Raw genomic sequence first — 19,774 nt, forward strand, 5'->3', positions numbered from 1 at the left:
CTTCTGCAAGCTTCTTTCCTTTCAACCTTCCTGACCCAGTGGGGTTTGGGTGAGATCCCTAGGAGGAACTTCCGCTGCAGCAGGTAACAGCTGGGTCAGTTGCATCTTTCCTTCTGGGATGGGATGAGCTAGAATTGATGACTGTGTTGGTCTAAACACCCCGTCCCCTCTCTTTGACCTTAACTTGGGATGGGGGAGCCAGACATAACTCTATGGGCACTCTCTGTGCCTACAGGTCAGAGCAGCAAGCTCCAACATCGCTACGCAAAGCAGATCTCACCGAATCAGTCAGGGGGGGCTGGGACAATTTGTATAGTGGGGGTGGCAGAGAGCCGTTGAACCAAACTGCAAACCCTGTATAGAATGGAAACCGCTTCAAGTAGGGGTGCTGCAGCACCCCTAGTTCCAGCACCACTTATAGTCAGGCATTTGTGAGAGCGGCTCTATCATGGGGGGAGGAGGGGTAGTGCAGCAAACATCTCTTGCAATCAGTCCCATTGATAGCTTTTAAAAAAAGTCTATTTGTAGGGGTTGACAAGGAGAAAATGTCTCTCACCTTGTACCAATCACTCAGCTTCAGTAACATTAACTTTAAAATAATTACCTTTAACCCCCCTCCCCATCCCACCCACCCCCCACACACACTCCCCACCCAACAGGGCTCCTGGCCCTTTAAAAAAAAAACTCCGAATCGAGCTTTGAAAGACTCCGTTCATTCTCTGGAATGTTTAGGTCCGATTTTAACCCCTTAGGGCTGGCGCTACTTTCATTCCTCGGGGCCAGCATGAAGCTGCACGCAGAGAGTAGGTTTGATGGCAGCAGCCCTTCTCTTCATTGGTGATTATTTCCACCCTGCCTTGAACGGTGCCAGCTCTGCGCTTCAGCTTTCCCTGGTTTGCACAGTACTCCAGTCTGAGCCCGGGCGAAGTCGCGGCACAAGCGCCTTAGCTATGCTTTGTGAACAGAATCCTACTGATCCCTGTGGGACTCTGGAGAAGACACCTGCCACCCCTGTGCTGCAAAGGTAAAAAAGCCGCTAGGTGTTTGCCATCATGCAGACAACTCCTATCACCCTCACCCCCCGAGTCCCTACAGAAGGGCAGGATATTCTAGTCTCCCCCCTCCCGGGTCACGGCAGTGCACCGGGGTAGATACATGTCTCATCTGGAAGTAAGATCAAGGTCAGGGGTGGTGGCGGTCACAGGCGACTGTGCTCGGGGAAATAAAGCTCCGGGACTGGGCAGTGTAGTGAGCAGCAAGCTTTGATGTTGCATCCGCTGAGGGAAGTTCCTGGCAAGATGGCACAGGCAGGCTGCCCTTCGCCCCTGATTTGCCCCTTGGCATTCTTTTCAGCGCACTTCTGCAATACAACTTGTCTGGGGTGCGGGCTATTTCAGTGCGCTATAATTGTAGTCTTTCTTTATCCACCTTTAAGGGCACTACACTGTGGGAAAAGGTTGGCGCGTGGAAGGGAAAGTCAAAGTGGTGGTAGCGCTGGTGGTGGTGGTTGTGTGTGTGGAGGGGGTTTATAAAGGAGAGAGGGGCACAGAATATTGCGCACAAGTCCATTCTCTAAAACATTGGCCATCTCTATGGATTGCATCAAACAGAGCATCCCACATCAAGCGGCCTCAGGATGAGGTATGCCCTTGAAAAGGGGGGAATAATTTAGACCCCAAATGAATTTAGAATAAGATTTAGAAACCTATGTCAGATGGCTCCACTTTTAAACTACAGATGAACAGACATTGCAAGTTCATCATGCAGCCAAAGGCAATGAATAAATACATCCCGAGACACTTCAATTGCCTTTCCTGGCTAATAGACACATGGAATTGATTGAATACACCTATTCTCCCTCCTCTTTTCCTCTCTCCCCACCTCTATAATAACTTAAAACACAGTCTGTGTCCTGCACTTTCTAGGTAGCCATGGCTCCCACCCTTGGAAAGTCTATATTGCAACTTGCTCTTCAAAATTAAATAACACAGCGTTTATCTGGACTTGTTAGAACATGGCAGGCACTTACTACAGAACTAGGAAGGGTTTTTTTTTTTTTTTTTTTTTTCTTTTTCTTTCCCACTGAGAGAATTGCAGACAATCCGGAAAATGTGCAAAAAACAAAACAGAACAAACAAACAAAAAAACCTTAAAAGGGGTTCTTGGCTCCGTACAAGACATCAGTACGGGGATTATCTGATATGTATGGCAAGACATAGTTGGCCATAAAATACATCCTCAGGTTTCTCCAGCAGTTTTAAATCTGTCTGGCTGATCACGGCAATCAGACAGCTTATTAAAAAAGATCCGTTTATTTCCCCAGTGATATGATTTTTTTGTTTTGTTGTTATTTCCCAGATAAAAGTTCGTAGAGAGGGGAAAAGGGAGAGAGAGAGAAATTGTCAGAGGTTGCACGCACGTGAAATAACGCCATGTTGGCGGAAAGGATTATTATAATTTGGGCACCTCTTCTTTTGGATCACTGGCCCCGGGAGTTTCTTTTATTTAAAATAATCCCCGTTGATATGCTCCAACAGCCCTCAGACAGGAGAAAGGAACAGTCGCAGAGCACACGGTGGCCTTATTCCTAACGGGGAGAGGGGGGCATTCATTATGCAAGAATAGCGCTATGTTGCCGGTGTTACCTTCTTTGGCACAGCTATTTGGCGAGAGGAGAACCCCTCTTTGCAATTAAAGCAACTAACCCCACACATCGGCCCGGATCTAGACTGTAACACACTTCTAAGATGCTTCGCATTGCCAGCGCCATATAGTACATTTCGCGTAGGCACTATTCTGATGGAGCAAACACCGCTTTCGGCAAGGGGTGGGTTAAAAAAACAACAACCCAGAGCCTGACTTTGCCTCTTGGAAAGCTCTAGGTTGCAGCCCAACGCTGCCTTCCAAGCATTCTTTAAACTAGCAATGTGGGAGGGACTCCAGGAGAGGGGGAGAGAGAGATGGCTATCAACTGAATTCATTACTGTAAACATCTCCCTGGGGTGTCAGGCAGGGAGGGGGGAAGAGAGAGAGAGAAAAAAGCACGACTTACATTAGCAGGGAATAGTCAGATCTGGGGCATCATAACGGCTAAGATCAGACTGCAAGCCCAGCTGAAAGCAAGCCCAGGACTAGGAGAGAAAGGGAGACCGACAGACACGCGACTGTTCACACATATGTGTCCGGTCCCTCCTGAGACTTCACGGGGTCCTGGGTCTGTGTGGCTCCTCCTCATGTGATCCACTCATCGTCTCCAGCGGAGAAAACGACCAGGCTTGATCGGGTTCCTTCGGCTTCTCCTTCCCTCCCTTCCTTCCTTTATTTATTTGGGGGCAGCGGGAGGGCAGGAAGAGAAGCGCGGAGAGAAAGTGTGCTGGGGATGCCAGCGCCCTGGGCTGCGCGTTGGAGGAGGAGGTGGAGGAGAAAGGGGGAGGATGATGCCGCTGCCTCCTAAGGGAGGAAGGAGAGAGAAGGGGAACGGAGCGCTCCGGAGAGGAGGCTCAGGCAAGCGCCAGCCTGCGGGGAAGCGGAGCCTGCAGGGCGGGCTCGGGCTCCGGCAGCTTTTCGCCCGCACCACATTGGATACTGCCAAAGGCGACCAGCTCGGCCACCACCAAGGAGAAGCGCCGTCAGCTGCAGCAAAAGTTTTGGTGTGGGGGGCAAAAGGCGCAGAGGGGGATTATGATCGGTGCCGGAGAAGGATTCCCAGCCCTGCCAGGTACAGATGGGATTTCATTTCTCCCCTTTTCCTCCCTGCTAATTCCAGTTCCCCAGCAGTTTGCAGCTACCCTTCTACTTCAATAGAAGGAGGTAAGAAGTTAATGATCCAGGATCGGGTTCTATACTAGAAATATCACCCTCCATCGCATTAGAGACTGTGTGTGTGTGTGTGACATAAACATACACACGCACACACAGATTTATGAATGGTATGTGACAAGTGTCAGGAGGGTTGCTCGGTTATTTTACGCCAGTTAGTGAATTTCAATATAAGTTTCCTGGCTTTGGTTTGTTTCAATCAGAGTGTATTTTGAATGGATCTCAAAGCTTTCACCCTCATCATCGCAAATCATTTTAATGACGATAGATTGCCCGCTACCATTTTAGCATCCATACAAAAGACAACCCTCCTCCCCGCGCACGTATGTGCACCCCAACCTCTCCATGATAGAGAAACAAGGCTCCAGCTTTCAAAGGAAACACCTAGAAGATCTGTAGAGACGAACCTCTGAGTTGTAATCTCGAGGGGTGGAAATAATGTTTGATTTTTTGGGGGGGAGGGGGGAATCCTTTTGGCAACTGGAACTTTAACAGATGAGCCAGGCTAGGAAGAGATGGCAGATTGTTCACTGCTGACAAGCATTAAGAAATCCAAATGAACAGACAAGGGGAGAAAAGGGAACTAACTGTACAAGCATCAGAATTCATCAGACCCCTATCTATAGCGACATGAACAGGGGTGGGTGCATGAGTGAGCGCAAGAGAGAAACAATTGCATCAAGTCTTCCAAATACACAGCAGCCTCTAATATAAATAGTCAAATCATGATTATTTAACACACACACACACACACACACCCTCTCCATCGGGTGAGGATAAAAACAAAACAAAACACCGGCTGCAAAGTAAGGGAGAATCTATTTACCTTCTCCTTGGAGTGGGAATCAGTCAACAGGAGCTTTTAATTAATTGTAATGGAGGAAACCTGTTTTAAGGCTTATAATAAGCTAATAAAGTCAAAGGTACAAACCCGTGTAAATGTCTGTGCAGTGTGTGGAAGGTCCTAATTAGATTTCTTCAGATGCTGCTTTTTGGCCACGCAGAGCCCCTGCTAAACCGAAAAGAAGAGGTTGGTTGCATTTTTTGGGAAGCGGGAGAGATACTCCAGAGAGAGCGCTCTCTCGCTCTCGCTCTCGCTCTCTCTCTCTCACACACACATTTATTTACTGCATCTAACTTCTCAGAGCTTGCAAACTAATAGAATCTAATAGACCTCAAGCTTGATCTAACATGTGGAGTCAAATCCTACAGTCTTTACTCAGAAAAAAAAAACCCCACAAACCTCCCATGCACCTCATTCATGGCATGATGTGATTTTTACCCAAAGGCACCTTTTATTCAACCATGGATTCAGAGAAAACTCACTGAGAGGGCTCTAAATCTATATGGAAATGAAAGTGTGTGTGTGTGTGGGGGGGAACAATATTAGCCTTCTGTCATTTTTCCAAATTAATTTAAAGGTACAGCACCAATAAATCTTTTTTTCTCTCTCTTTGAAATAGAGTCATAATGTGCATTGCTATCATTGGGGCATGGCTATGCATCACTGTGATACAACAGATGCCTCTAAAAGCCATAATTACTAAGTTTAAAAAGTGACTTGTATAAAAAAAATACAATGCTGATTTGTTCCAGGTTCATGTTTCTCTTGAAAATGAATCCAGAATGAAACATTGCAAAATATCTATGCAACTAGCCCCTGCTACTGGGCTATGATGGGGCATTACATATGCACCTTGAACTTCTCCATTTGTAGAGGATTTGCCATCTAAATTGCTGTTCTCCCTCCTGACTGGGTAGCCAGGCAGTTAAAAGAATGATCATGCAGGGCAGAAACTCTGTAAATGAAGCAATTCCAATCCCTCTGTTAATGCAGTGCTTGTAAAATTATCTGTGATCAGAAGACTCCTCACAGTTTTCAAAGTCCAAGGCTATAACAAAGAGGAATTGTGTTGGAATGCACATGGTATTCTAAAAAGATTCCCTCCTGACACACACATACACCCTATATTTCTTATGATGATATTTTATCCGGGTTTGCCTCTGTCTGGATCTAATCTGAGCCACTGTTACAAGTCACATTTATATCCTGGCCTGTTGGATAGCTTGATTTAGGATTCAGGCATATCACCCTATAGCAACTCTACACCCTCCCAGTTGGAATCTGCATTACATGGGCTATGGTTTCAATCCAGAATCAAGAATGTACTAGTCTTGAATTGCTTAAAATAGCAGATCTCCAAAGTGCAAAATCTTATCAGGTTTGGTTTTTCCATACCCTTTAACAGAAGAAAAAGGTAAACTAAGGTTTACAAACTCAAAAACAAGCAGGAGTTCAAATATGCAACAGTATCAGGCTTTCCCAGTACCGCACTTTCTGTTTAACAGACTGAAAAGAGGGTACCTTTAGGATAACATTGTTTCTGTGAAGGTGAGGGCTTTTCTTAATCATCTCTGCTACCTTTTCTTTAATCTCAAAATGAGTTCATTTTTCACTAGATTACTTTCATATAACTTTGCGGTTTCTACCACACTGATTCAAATTCAGTCCATTAGTGACCTCTATCTGTGAGAAGTGTAGGATCGATGGTGTGTGTTTTTTTCTCTCTTTTTCTCTAAAGTAGATTGAAAACATGGTATATGAATTGCTTTGCTTTTTGATACCTAGAAGTCACCTAACTTTCTTGCAATCTTCCCAAAGTAGTGTCCTCTGTTGGTAATGTAATTTAACAACTATTTAAACCAACAAACAAAACAAACCCAAGCCCAAGTAAGTACTAGTAATTTAAAGAAAAAGAGACATCTAGACAGCTATTCCAGAGAGCATTGAGAATACGATCAGCGTTAAAAAAATAAATCAAGTACTGTCCAAAGCCAATAAAGAAAGCAGTGCAGTCCATCTGATGTTTTAATACTTACTCCAAAGCCTGATGATTGTAAGTGAAATTTTATTGCCCCAGAGTGCTTACATAACAACTGAAACTTGAGACAAACATTTGGACCAGATATACCGTAGGTAGGACTTTATAGTATCAGGGTATTTTAAAAAATAAAAAAAAAATCCAGCTGTGTCTATATTATGAATACATGTCAGAGATCAAGGGAAAAGGGGTCTTTATAAACAGATGGTCTCTTTTAGTAGATTATTAAACACTGCTTCTCAATACTAATTTGTCTCTTGCTTGTATCCACATACATATTTCATGTTTTAGTTAATTATTGTTAACAGCAATTGAGGATTTAGATTAGCACATTTCTTAGGTGGGTGGATACCATTGTTTGACATGTTCCAGATTGTATTTGGTGCATTACTGCTTGGTAATATGGTGGTTTTGGGTGTTTTGTTTTGTTTTCTTCTCCCTCCCCTTGGGCAGTCTTTACTCAGGAGCTTTTATGTGGGTTTTTTATTTATTTATTTGCTAAAAAAAATTAAAAGAGCTTGTATTTGCGGCAGAAAGATACAGATTTGCATTTACCTGTGGAAAATATTTGTGTTTAAAGGGAGCAGAAAGGTACAACAGTAAAGTTACTATTTTAAAGAAGGCTAAATTAGCATATATTGAAGACACTAGGTTTATTTCCCCTCTAGTAATGTTTGACCTAGTCTTTTCAATTAACTGACAAAGAAAATGACCATTAAGCATGATTATTAAACCCTATTACTTTTTAGAGCTGTTTTATTAAAACAAACAGATTAAAAAAAAACCCAGCACTATCATCACTAACCCTATGAAAAATATTTTAAATAAAAACTATTCTCCCTTAAACCAAACATATTCTAGTTGCATCAAACAGTAAAAGCTTGTATTAGTACAATAAATGTTGTTATTTTCAGTTGATGGCAAAGTTGTTGGAACCTTCATGTTCCCTCTCATTTTTTACTTGTGATTTACGCAACTAACTGCCTTTATTTTCTTCCTTCTGACATGCCCCTTTGAAGTGAATCAAAACTAAACACCAGCAACCTTTTAAAACAAATCCATCATGCTATGGTCAGGATTCCAGAAAACTTAATGATGCATAAAGAGTTCTGTAAACATCATTTTTTAAAAAAGAAAAAGAAATCTTGTGCTCGTAGTTCTGCTGCTTAAATGTCTTCTGTATATTTTACCTCAAATTGGAACCATATTATTAATGTATTTTAAAAGCAACCTTCCTCAACTTAGTTTAATGTGAGGATGTATTTATATAAGCGTGTAGACCTTGTGGTTCATTCAAGAGACCAATGTCATTGAAATTGACCCCGCAGACCTTGTTCAGGCAAAACTCCCATAAACTTCAAATGATGCAGGATCAGGTCCATCCTGCTCAATCCTGCCAGGTGCTGGGCACCCCTCAGCCCCCATTGAAGTTCATGCAAGGTGAAGGGTGCTCTGCATCTCACAGGAGCTGATTGGCACATTGCAAGATCAGGCCCTTACAGAGCATGAGTACCGAAAGGTCACAGAAAATTTTCTGACATGGCTTTCAAGTCAAAAGGCCACCTTCATAATTATTAATCATTGGCCAGCTATTCAACTGATAAATTAATATTGTAATTCTCTGTGACAGTTATGGGTTAAAAACCCCAGTCACAGAAATTAAAAAAAAAAAAAATTGAAATATATTTGGGGAGATAACCTTTAAATACTCATAATAATCTAGGGTCTGATCCTGTAAGTCTTTACTCATGTGGGGCCAGATCCTGAGTAAGAGTTAAGCCGGAGAGGATCCTTTGTTCCTTTTATCACTCCTCTTCCCAACATGGTACCATATTAGAACTACTTGGATTGAGGTGGCCAGAAGGTGTGGGGGGCGGGAGGAGAGAGAAGAGGGGTGATTTCTCCTCTGTTTAAAAGGCTGTTTTATGTATAATTTAATTGGGATTCACTAAAAATAAAACAGCTCTCATGCTGGCAGACATCCAATCAATTGCCTTTTGAAATAATAAAATAAGCCAACTGCTCCGTTCTGCACTTTTTGCTCAGGCAAGATTCCTATTAATATCAATGAATTTGAGTGAGAAGTGCAGGGTTAGGCCACATGATTTTAAAATACCACCCCCTTCCATCAAAAAATTCCTTGTCAAGCTGTTGGGCCTCTACTTGGAATGACTTCTGCCTACATTAATACCTGTGCAAGCTGGTGCTAGGCACTTCTTCCACAGCAGCTATTATAAACTGTACACAAATATTACACGATCTATTAAAGCCAGAAAAGGTCAGATACCTGCATGGAAAGCATTATCAGCACCTTATCAGGACTGAAATAGGCTCATACTGTAAGATTGTGTCTTTCCCTACTGAAGTTGGCAGCTCATATCACTGCATAATCAAAAAACAACAGGGAAAGTAAAGAGCAAAGAGAATGTTTCACTTCTTAACCAAAGGCACAGTCTTACACCATTTAGTCACACAAATGGTTCTTAGCTATTTGGGTAGTTCCATAGAAGTAAACAAGACTTCTCTCATGCATAAGGGTTACTTGTGTGAGATGTAGAATTGATTGCATGTGTTCTAGTATTTGATATAGATATGCATGATATAGATACACAGACACAAATCCTCAGGGTCATAGATTGCAACTTGACCACAATTTAGCAATCATAGGGTAAAATACCCCTTAGGTTAAAAATTACAAACATTTCCCTCACTTTAACTCTCCTGTACTTTCTTCACATAGAAGAAAAACAACTGCAGTAACAATTAAAGTGCAACAATGTCTCCCCTGAATTGTCCTACAAAACCTCCCATGATTGAGTAAAGTTACTGTCAGTTTAAAAAAAAAATCAGAAATTGCTTTTGTCAATAGAAACACAACCCCAACAAAAAGATAATTTAGAATTTTTTTCTTCACTGTAAGTTTCTAGACCATGGATCCAAGTCTTCTAGGTATTGAGTGCTCTCAACTCTCATTAATATCAGTCGAATTGGGCGTCAAGTCAGCACTATGAACATTCCATCTGGATTTATGTGCCTTGCTTTTGATGATTTATTTGGTAGACTCTCTAGAAAATGATACATACAACTGCTAAACAAAACTCTATGGATGAAAAACAATGTCACAATTAAGTTTTTTGACTGTGGGGCCAATCCTGCTACCCTGACATAGGCAAGTTGATTTTATACTGGGATAGCTAAAGCAGTACAATTCCCCTAGTGTGGTTGCAGTTATACTGATATAAACGTTCCCACATAGGCAGGAAGCAATCTATACTGGCTCAAGGCACATTTATACTGATATAACTGTGTCCACATTTGGGGTTATACAAGTATTTCAGTGAAATATCATACCCCCTAACCAACAGAGTTATACCCATACACAAGCTGTGTGTAGACCAGGCTTGAAAAGTTCACTTTGGGTTATTATTTCATTGGCAAGCTGGATGTAGTGAACTATTTTGTGTATGGAATGATGTTAATTAAAGAGCTGGAGTATCTGTAAAAGTGGGAATATTTGTCAGCAGTATTTTAGTATCTCATCGTAATTTTGTTCTTGGACTGGGAGTGGAGGCATCCCTGATTGTGAGTGATAGTTGCGCCAGCATTGAAAGGTTTCTGCAAGACTAAGTTACACCAGTCTATGTGACTGGCTTCCTGGGCCAAATCTAGTTTGCTTCATTTTCATGAGCAATCCCCTTGAAAACAATTAACTGGATTTGGCCTGTGATAGCTTTTCATCTTATCCCTTATCCTAACCAGACTTCAGGGCTATTTACAAGTTCCATCAGGCTGAATTTTCTTTCTTAAGTCATATCAGTTGAAAAAGTTAATGATTGCTTTATAATAAATAATAAGCATAGAAAAATGCCTAAGGCAGTGTGAAATCAGTACTTCCAATGTTTGCTCTGGATCACAGTTAGAAGACTCCAACCAAATATAGTAATGTTCCACATGCATATTGCATCTCTCTTTACTGATTTACTGCTGTTAGCCACATATTGTTCACTGAATCATAAAAGAGAGAGATGGAGAAGACCAATTAGGTCATCTTGTCTTGCTCAAGATTGTCCTCTGTAAATCATCCAGTCTTGTTTTAATGTCTCAAATACCAGCTGAGACATTTTCCCCTCTCAAGTGCCCACAGAAAATGAATTTCAATTTTTTCATTTATGTACAATTATGTATTTGAAAAGGGTGATTGTCCAGCATACATTTCAGTACCTTGAAAATGAAATGAACAAAGGCCAATCTAAAAACAAAGTTGTCTAATGCTGCAGATGGGTATACAATGTAACACTGCATGAATGTAGCAGCACACGTACATGAATAAATGAATGAATAAAAGCCCTTTCAAACCGTGTCATTTAACTCTTTGTATCAAATTGGTATATGCTCAACAGTGACCTTTGAAATATTTTGCTCTGGCTCTATGTCATAGAGCTTAGGGAGGATGCTTTTGTTTTGTTTTGTTATTGTTTTTTAAGTTGATCTGCAATTCAGCGGAAAACTGTAAAATGCATCCTGCCAGTAGCACACTCTTTTTGTCTGAGAAATTACTTTCACCTTTTGACAAAATTAATTTCAGAACCTCTTGCTTTAGCAGTGGTGTATAACACAATAACAGTCTTTACTCAGAGAGAAAAGTGTCTACTATTATAGCTTTGAAAATAGGCAATAAAAGAATACAAGGTATATCTCTCTTTGTAAAATTTGTACTCTGAATGCCGTGAACAGTGTTAGATCTCCCATCACCATATACACACACTTTTCATAATCTCTGTAGCAGACCAGCTAACATACTATTGCTTTAATTGCTTTATCCATGAACTGTTTTAACAAAATCTTCCATGTATATGATACTGTGTATGCAGAATTATATTTATGGCAGAAAGAAAACCCTTTAAGAGAATTTGAATTACAAAGGCTCATTTGGCAAGTTCATTTCCTTCTGATTTTGGAGACTAATTAGTTCAGACCTTCCACATAGCTGTTTATTGGACTAGGATACATAGGAATTAGTGTTATCACAGAATGTAGAGATGGAAAAGATGCCTTCAGTTTTGTCTGTCCTCCTTTTCGCTCTACTTTGCTGTCATAGCCAATACAGGAGTGCTCCCAAAAGTATTACTTTGTCCAGTACAGTTTTAAATGACTCATGCAGCTGGGTTACTACCATTTCTTTTGGAAGACTATGGGTCTGAGTCGCCTACCTGGATTGGTATATTTCCATTGAAATCATATCACATTACATAGTTGTAAAACCAGGATAACAGATTAGAGAATCGGGCCTGATGGAAAACTAAATGCTAACAAGATAATTGTTTTCATTCCAAATTGGAATAGTATGATCAATATCATTTTAACTTGATATTTAGCATCAAATATAGTGTGTGGGTACACATTCTGTTACCATAGCTGTTAAATGTTCAGCTCTACCCTCAGATCTACACAGTGGACCTTTATAAATCTGGAATAAATGAGGTGTTAGAGTTGCTGCCAGCAGCCCTGGAAATAAAACTGTTATCTGCCCAGATTCTCTTTTCCTGCAAAAATTTCTTATCAGCAGATCCACACATCCTACATGTTGTGATTGGGGATTTACAGATAAAGGGGCAGTTTGATTACAAGTAGATGGATTGGGCATCAGCATAAGTAGGTCATGTGCTACCAACTGAAACGGCTAGATCTTGAACTACTGTAAGTTTCAGCAGCCACCCTAAGGTTAAGGAGTTGTATGACTGGAATTTTTTGGCATGAGTTCTTTGCCCTTCATTTGTCCAAAGTTGGAAGTGTATACATCAGTTTCTAGGGGCAATGATGACTCTGAATTTCACAACCACTCATATTTCTGTGACATTGATGGAAACTGTATTGGATCAAATACATGGGAATTCTGATTATGAGTCTCTATTATCCAGAACTTCCCTTAGGCTATCAGTATCTCCTATGCAGTCATATTTTACAAGTTGCAGGATGATGGTTTGGTTATACATGTACCCACCAAGAGACGATGTCCCACACCCTACCCTACTCCCCGATATTAGTAAGAGAACAAACATAGCCAAATTTCAAAAATATCAGTCTGAGTTCATAGGCTACTTTGTTATATCTGGTGAGGAAACAGTCAGGGATTTTAAGGAGTTGTGTAAGTATAATCTATGTATTGGTTTGGGTTGAATGATGACCATGATTGGCAGGAGAGTACCATCTCATGCCAGGCAGAAAGAACAGCTATTGTGCCCTGGAAGGGAACAAATGCCAGGTTTAGCAGCCCTGACTGTTAAAGGAGTGTAATTTACATTCCCTTGCACTAACTGGGGTGAATTTATTGATGTATGTTTGTATTTAGACAGTAAGACTCTCTCTCATTTTACACAACACAGTCTGAGACAGGACTTCTGAAGTATTTAGTTAGTTGTATAAAGACATCCAACCAGAAAGGATCTGGTGAATAAAGTTGCCAGTTCTTTAGGCTAATTAGAACTCACAATTAGGTTTTGTAAAGCCAAGTTTTTTACAAAAGCTAAGATAAAAACAATTTTTTATTTAAAATTCCAATTAAATAATCTTTTTATTTGAATTTAAACATTGCCCATGTTGTGTTTGTGACTCAAACATTGCAGCATTGTGCCTGTATAGGATGAGAGCCAGCAGGGGAAAGTGACTAGAAAATGAGCAGGGAAAACAGGATGAAAGTGAGTAATCTGTAATGACCGGCCAAGGGGGTGAAATGAAGAGGTAAACAACCAGTGTTCAAAGCAACAAGTACATCTGAGTTTCATAATGGTCACGGTTTTAATAATGTAAGCATTTGCTCTCCCCTCCCCCCCCAAAAAAGTAAAAGAACAAAGGTTGGAGTCAAGAGAGGAGGAAAAGAGGAAAAGTCTGTGAGATTCCCCCAAATCATTCTCTTGAGGAATGAGCACACAGTATCAGGTTCTATTAACTTCAGATGTGAATCCATACCAGGTTGGTGGGTTATTCTGTGTCCCCATCACTAACCCTATTCCACCTTTTCATTCTCCCTTCCTAGGCATGCTTCCTTGAAAGGTCCCTGTAGTATCTGGGACATAGGGGGGATAATGGTAAAGAAACAGCTGATTCCAACCTTTTCTTGCAAACATGGGAGATCTGTGTACAGAAAGTCCATCCCACATATGTGGATCAAAGGGGCATGACATGGCTCATACTAATTAAGGAAATATGTTATTTAAAATACATAATTTATAACCCAACAGCATTTCTTGTCAATTAATTTCAGATTCTTTATGATTTGGGATATATGTCACCTACTTTTCTAGAGTCAGGTAGATTTCTAGTGACATTAAGCCTCTCATTTGACATTGAAAAGAGTTCCATTTAAATCAGAAGAAAGCTGGAGATAGTACAATGGGGCCCCAAATGATGAAAACAATGCTAAAATGTGTAGTTATTGCTTCTTCTTTATAAGTAAATTGCTAATTGCTCTTAAGCATATAGCATTGTCATGTTATTTCCTGTTTCATGCTGTCCTGTTGATTAAATCCCTGGTAGGTCAAATGTTGATCAAAATCTACATGGATGTTATGAGCTCTCTCTTCCCGCCCCCTCAGTTGAAGGTGAAGTAGAACCTGGTATTGCATTCTACACACAGTGAAGTGATGAAAAGTGGTGCATACAATGGATTAAATCTACATTGTGTGTAAGGATCTCTTTCTTTATGCAGTCCAAATTCCCTCTTATGTCCATGCCAGTTATGGGTTCATAAGGAGAAGGGAACAGACCGTCCAGGAGTAAGGATATCCTATTGATGGATGTACCTGTCGTGAGTATGAGGCTTTGTCACTTGTATGATTTGTGTGTTCTCCAGGGACCATCAGTAGTATCTGGGACAATATGCATGTGCACTTGGTGCCAGGAAATCTTGCAGAGTGTGACCAGGATCCTGTTACTACAGCCCTAAAAGACGTAGGGGGAAAAGGCCAATGGAAAGGTGGCACTGTGTGGGTTAATACACTAGTCCTACATACTATGAGATCCATGTTCCAAGATTATTTAAATCACAAATGAAATGAGTTTGGCTGGGCTCAGCTAAGCCTGTAGTGGATATTTTCCCATATGGGAAAAGCACTTCACAAATTAGAACCATTGAACAGTTTCAAGACAGGTGTGTGACTGAGCTGCATTGACAGTGCCTCAGGAAACTTGTGTACCTGGCCATACTACGCCTGATTCATTATTATGTGTCTCCCATTTTCAAAGCACTAAAATGCAACCTAGAATAGTTTTTTAAACATCTTTTCATGTGTTTGTAAGAAACCTGCATTCTGGCAGATTTTCAGAAGTCTTCTAGTCTGTGTTTCATAAAACCAGGCATGAGTAAAGAATAGAACAATATACATTTTCTATACATTTTCTGTCCGTATGTTTTTCTTTAGTTCAAGAATGGTATCATGACTGAACTTTGTGTCAACTGCAATGTCTTAACCACAAGTCCATCCTTCCTTATTCCTCAGTGAGGTGTATTTGTACTGGGGAGGAGAGGTATTCTGGAAGCTTCTACTGCAACTATTTCTGCCCTCTTTGTCCTTTAAATAAACAGAGGACTTTAGGTTTCAGAGCTTTGAATATAGCATCAGTCTTTCACTCTAAACACAATGGTGAATAGTATTATTTGTCTGTTTTGTGAAGGCTTAAACCCTTTTCCTCTTCTAAAGGTCATGGACTCAAGTAGATGCTGGGACTTTTGAACGAAAGATCATTTAAGATCAATTTTAGCATTGTCCTAATAATTTGCTCTGGGTACCTTGCGAGCTTCAGAAAGAAATGTAGAATTTAGTTATTTAATTTACTAAGGGATCCTTTAATTCATGTTTCTTATGTCAGTTTTATAACAAATGCTAGATCCTTTGGAATTCATGCACATGAATTTCTGTGACATTTTTAGGCTCTCCTCCATTGCTACGTCTATTGAGTCTTGCTTCTCATGTGCGTCTGATCAGCATGGGCATATAATAAGCCTTTGAAAAATTTACTGGCGTAACCTTCATCTCCTTGTGTCAGAAGACTGCAGGCATAATGATTGTATTGATGCAGCTCTAGACATTTGGCATTTGTATTTAATTGTAACTGATCAGTTTTAGTGAATTAAATACTTTCTCTTGCCTACTGGGGGTGGGGTGGGGTGGGGTGGGATGGGGGCGGGGGAAGAAGATAGCAGATGTCCTCTACTCATTTACTATTTCCTTTTGGTTCAGTTAAAACTGGAGGTGTCTGTATTCTCATACTGGAGTTGTCTTAAGTGAGATATTAACCATGTGAGCAACTTGCTGTTATGATGCTAAAGATAATTCATCTGTCAATAACACATAAGAGCAATGCTGATACTTTGCGAGAGAATGTTTAACCTTAGAATTTAGGGCAAGACTTTGTATCACAGCTGTGAAACAGCAGTGGGAAGCAAAGTATGGGTGGTTTTGCTAACTGGTAGCTGGGGACAGGGCTTAGTAGATAAAAACCAGTTGGCTATTGCCATTACAGACTCAAATGATATTCAAGGTGTAGTTAACCTAGGAGAGTGATGATTAGGACATTTTGATTCAATATTGATTGTATAAAAACTATTATAGTGTTTTGTTAGTCAGTGCTGAAATCATTGTAGCTAAATTAGGCAAGTCCTCCTCTATTCTATTCTATTCTATTCTATTCTATTCTATTCTATTCTATTCTTATATCATACTCATCACCGTAGTATCCTGATGCCACTTTGTAAAACTGAAGTGCATAGACCATCAGAGTAGAATACTGTAGTATTTTTTATTGGCTGAAAGGATATTTTTTTCATCCAAAGTGTCATCTATATATGCAATGGGAGACCTATGGACATAGGCAGAGTTTTAAGGTTAAGAATCCCTTCCCTGCACTTGCAATTTAGGGTGCAATTTAGTACCGCCAAGTATCAGAGTGGTTGCCGTGTTAGTCTGTAGCCACAAAAACAACGAGGAGTCTGGTGGCACCTTAAAGACCAACAGATTTATTTGGCATAAGCTTTCATGGCATCTGAAGAAGTGGGAGGTTTTTATCCATGAAAGCTTATGCCCAAATAAATATGTTAGTCTTTAAGGTACCACCGGACTCCTCGTTGTTTTTTTAGTACCAACAATTATTGATGGGAGCAATGGATAATATTCAGACACTTAGTGACCTAATAATAGAGTGATTAGTTAGACATCAAATTACAGCTGTAATTATTAGTGCTCCAAATTCCGACTGTTAGTTTTTTAAAACTAGAATGAACAGTATCTTTCTCTCCCCACCTCCCAAATTCACAGCACCTCCTGACTATCATAATCATTGCATTTATAGCCATAAATGTACTGGTCTTCTTGACAACATACAAGAGATCTGCTTACATGGACCTGTGATTTTATCTATCTCAACATTTCTCATGTGTTGAGAGCTGCACCAGGAAGGAGTATCCAGGATCACTTATAGATATATGGACAAAGCTGGCTTAATGTACAGTGTTAAGAAAAGCTCTGGGTTGACCTGGCAAGAGGAAAATCTTTTTTTCTTACCGCTAAAAATCTAATTAATTGTTTTGCACGCAGTTAACTCCTTGCTTTGCAGGCTATTTCCACCAAGATGCTTTGCCTCACAGTTTTTGCACGTGTGTGTGGGTCTGTGTGTACGTGTGCATTTTTTTCATATGTGCTGCAACATAGGGGAGGTCTTCACTACCTGCCGGATCGGTGGGTAGTAATCAATTTATCGGGGGTCGATTTATCGCGTCTAGTGTAGACGCGATAAAATCGATCCCCGATTGCACTCCCTGTCGACTCCCGAACTCCAGGTCATGAGAGGCGGAAGCAGAGTCGACGGGGGAATGGCTGAAGTTGCGTATCTTAGGTCGACCCTCCTGCTAATGTAAACCTGGGCACAGAGAATGCAATGGTGTGTAGTAATCACTTTTCTCATTATCTCACCTGACACAGCTGAGAATCATTCTCTCAATATAACTTAAATCTTATGAGACTTCAGGTCCCAATAAAGGCAAAAAGGCCAGTAAGTGCAGACATGAAGGTAGAGGAATGAAAACCAGAATTTTGCTAACAATACTCAAAATATTTTCTTATTTACAATGATGTAAATCTAGATTAAATCCAACAAAGCTTGTGCAATTATTTCAAAACTCACACAGCTATAACTGAGGGAAAACTCTGGCCCCTACTTTCAAATCTTTACTTAAAGAACAGATAAAAAGGAGCTTAGGGATGTCATCCCTGTTAATGGTGGATATGTATCTACATCAGAAAAATATTGTATAATACAGAAAAATTAGCAGTCTGACTCCAGGAAAGATTCAGCACTACAGGAGATCAGGACTGCAGTGCAGTGGCAAAGCTATGTGAAAGCCCTGAACTGGAATAGCAGGTGCTGATGGAAATACTGTGAGGAATAAAGAGAGGTGACAGGAGAGATGCTTATATGCTCCATATATTAAACTAATTGATGTGCTTGCAGATGCCATGTGATCATGCGATGCATCAGTCATTTGCAAGCTTTATTTATATATAGGACCTACACATAATTTTGTTTTTATTTGCTTATTCAGTGGTAAGTTTTACAATTCAGTGGCAGAGTGACCAATATTTTAAAATGAAGGGGTGTAGCCAAGGGCACATTTGCTAACAATGGACAATATTATAATTGGAATCTTACGTGAGTGCACAGGGGTTCTTCCATCCCTTGCCTGGGCAACAGGAGTCTCTGTGCTCAGGGAAGAAAAGAGGAACTGCTCCCTCCATGAACTGCAATGGGGCCTGAGAGGAAGCAAGGACATAGACCTATATCCCATCCCCTTCCCCTCTGCTGCAATGGGTCACAGAGCAGGCCAAGAACACAAAGGAGCAAGATGCACAAACCTGAGTTAACCAGGGTGCTCGGTTCTGCCCTGTCGCATAATGATTTCGGGAGCTTCCCTTGGGGCAAAGTGGTTCAGCACCACCAGCAGCCAGCACAAGGCTGCACCTTAAAGAAACAATCTAGCCCAGAATATTCAGTCCAACAAAACTAATTTAAAATAATGCTAGAGCTGAGACACAAATGGGGCAGAGAAAGGCCTTCACAAACACATTAAGCTGTGTACAGGGCCTAGATATTTCAACACATAGACTATGGACCCCTGTGGTTTGATACAGAGGATGAAAATTGTAAAGACTCAGGAAATATGAATGGGTGTCATTCCTATTGTACAATGAAAGCAGATGCTGCATACCCTCTGTGTACAGAATTCTCATTGAACTCAGGGAAAGTGTTATACGTAGATGTCTTCCAGGCACCATTCACAGCTGGTAATTTAACAGAATTACTCTTCCTCAGGAAGGGTCTATGTCTGGGAAACTGCTGCTTCACTGCCCTGGAGTTTGCAGTGCACAAGCAAAAAGAGGGCTGGGAGCAGGACTTCGTGTAACAGACCAGCAGCCACAGCAAAGAACTTAGGGGGACCTTAAAAGAGGAATAATAATAATAAACCTTGACACTTACATAGCATTTTGCATTGTGAGAGCACTTTATCAGCATAAACTAATTAGTGGAGCTAGAATGAGTTTCAGTGTCCCTAAAATTGTCACTGCTGTTTTCTCAAGGCCAGGTTCTGTTCACAGTTAGAGTAATTCCATTGATTGCAGTGTATGTAGATGGCTGTATGTGAGAATTTAATCCAGATGAACTGAGTTTGCTTATGCCAGGGACTGAATTTATTGTCCATAAGCCTGAGTTGATTTTACTTATACCAGAGACTGAATTTATTTCCTGCAAGCCTTGAGAATGGTGGCACCTACACTCATTTTTCAGAGCCACCGGAAGAAACAATCCTCTGCCCCAATCCTGCAGGATGCTGAGCATCTTCAACTCCAGTTAAAGTCAATAGGTTTTGAACATGTTAAGCAGTTCACAGGATCAGGTCTTTTTGATGTATGTTAAATTGCAGCCACCGCACATGATTTGCGATTGTCTTTATCATGTACAAAAGGTAACATTACACATAATGATGCTAGGTTCTCTCGGAGATAGATCTCACTAGAAAGCATTCA

At 40.7% G+C, this 19,774-nt stretch overlaps 1 protein-coding gene across 5 annotated transcripts in view; it reads left to right on the forward strand.

Annotated features, from left to right (window-relative positions):
- The first annotated feature begins 944 nt into the window (after positions 1-944).
- Positions 945-19,774, forward strand: part of FLRT2 (fibronectin leucine rich transmembrane protein 2) — a 68,404-nt gene continuing 49,574 nt past the window's right edge. For 2 of the 5 annotated variants that reach the window (XM_054026203.1, XM_054026206.1), the window contains exon 1: positions 2,845-3,718. The gene's annotated coding sequence lies outside the window, so the exon portion shown is untranslated. The other 3 variants (XM_054026209.1, XM_054026205.1, XM_054026207.1) reach the window with 3 other exon arrangements.

Source organism: Malaclemys terrapin, chromosome 4 (genome assembly GCF_027887155.1).
Source record: "Malaclemys terrapin pileata isolate rMalTer1 chromosome 4, rMalTer1.hap1, whole genome shotgun sequence".
NCBI classification, from domain to species: Eukaryota; Metazoa; Chordata; order Testudines; family Emydidae; genus Malaclemys; species Malaclemys terrapin.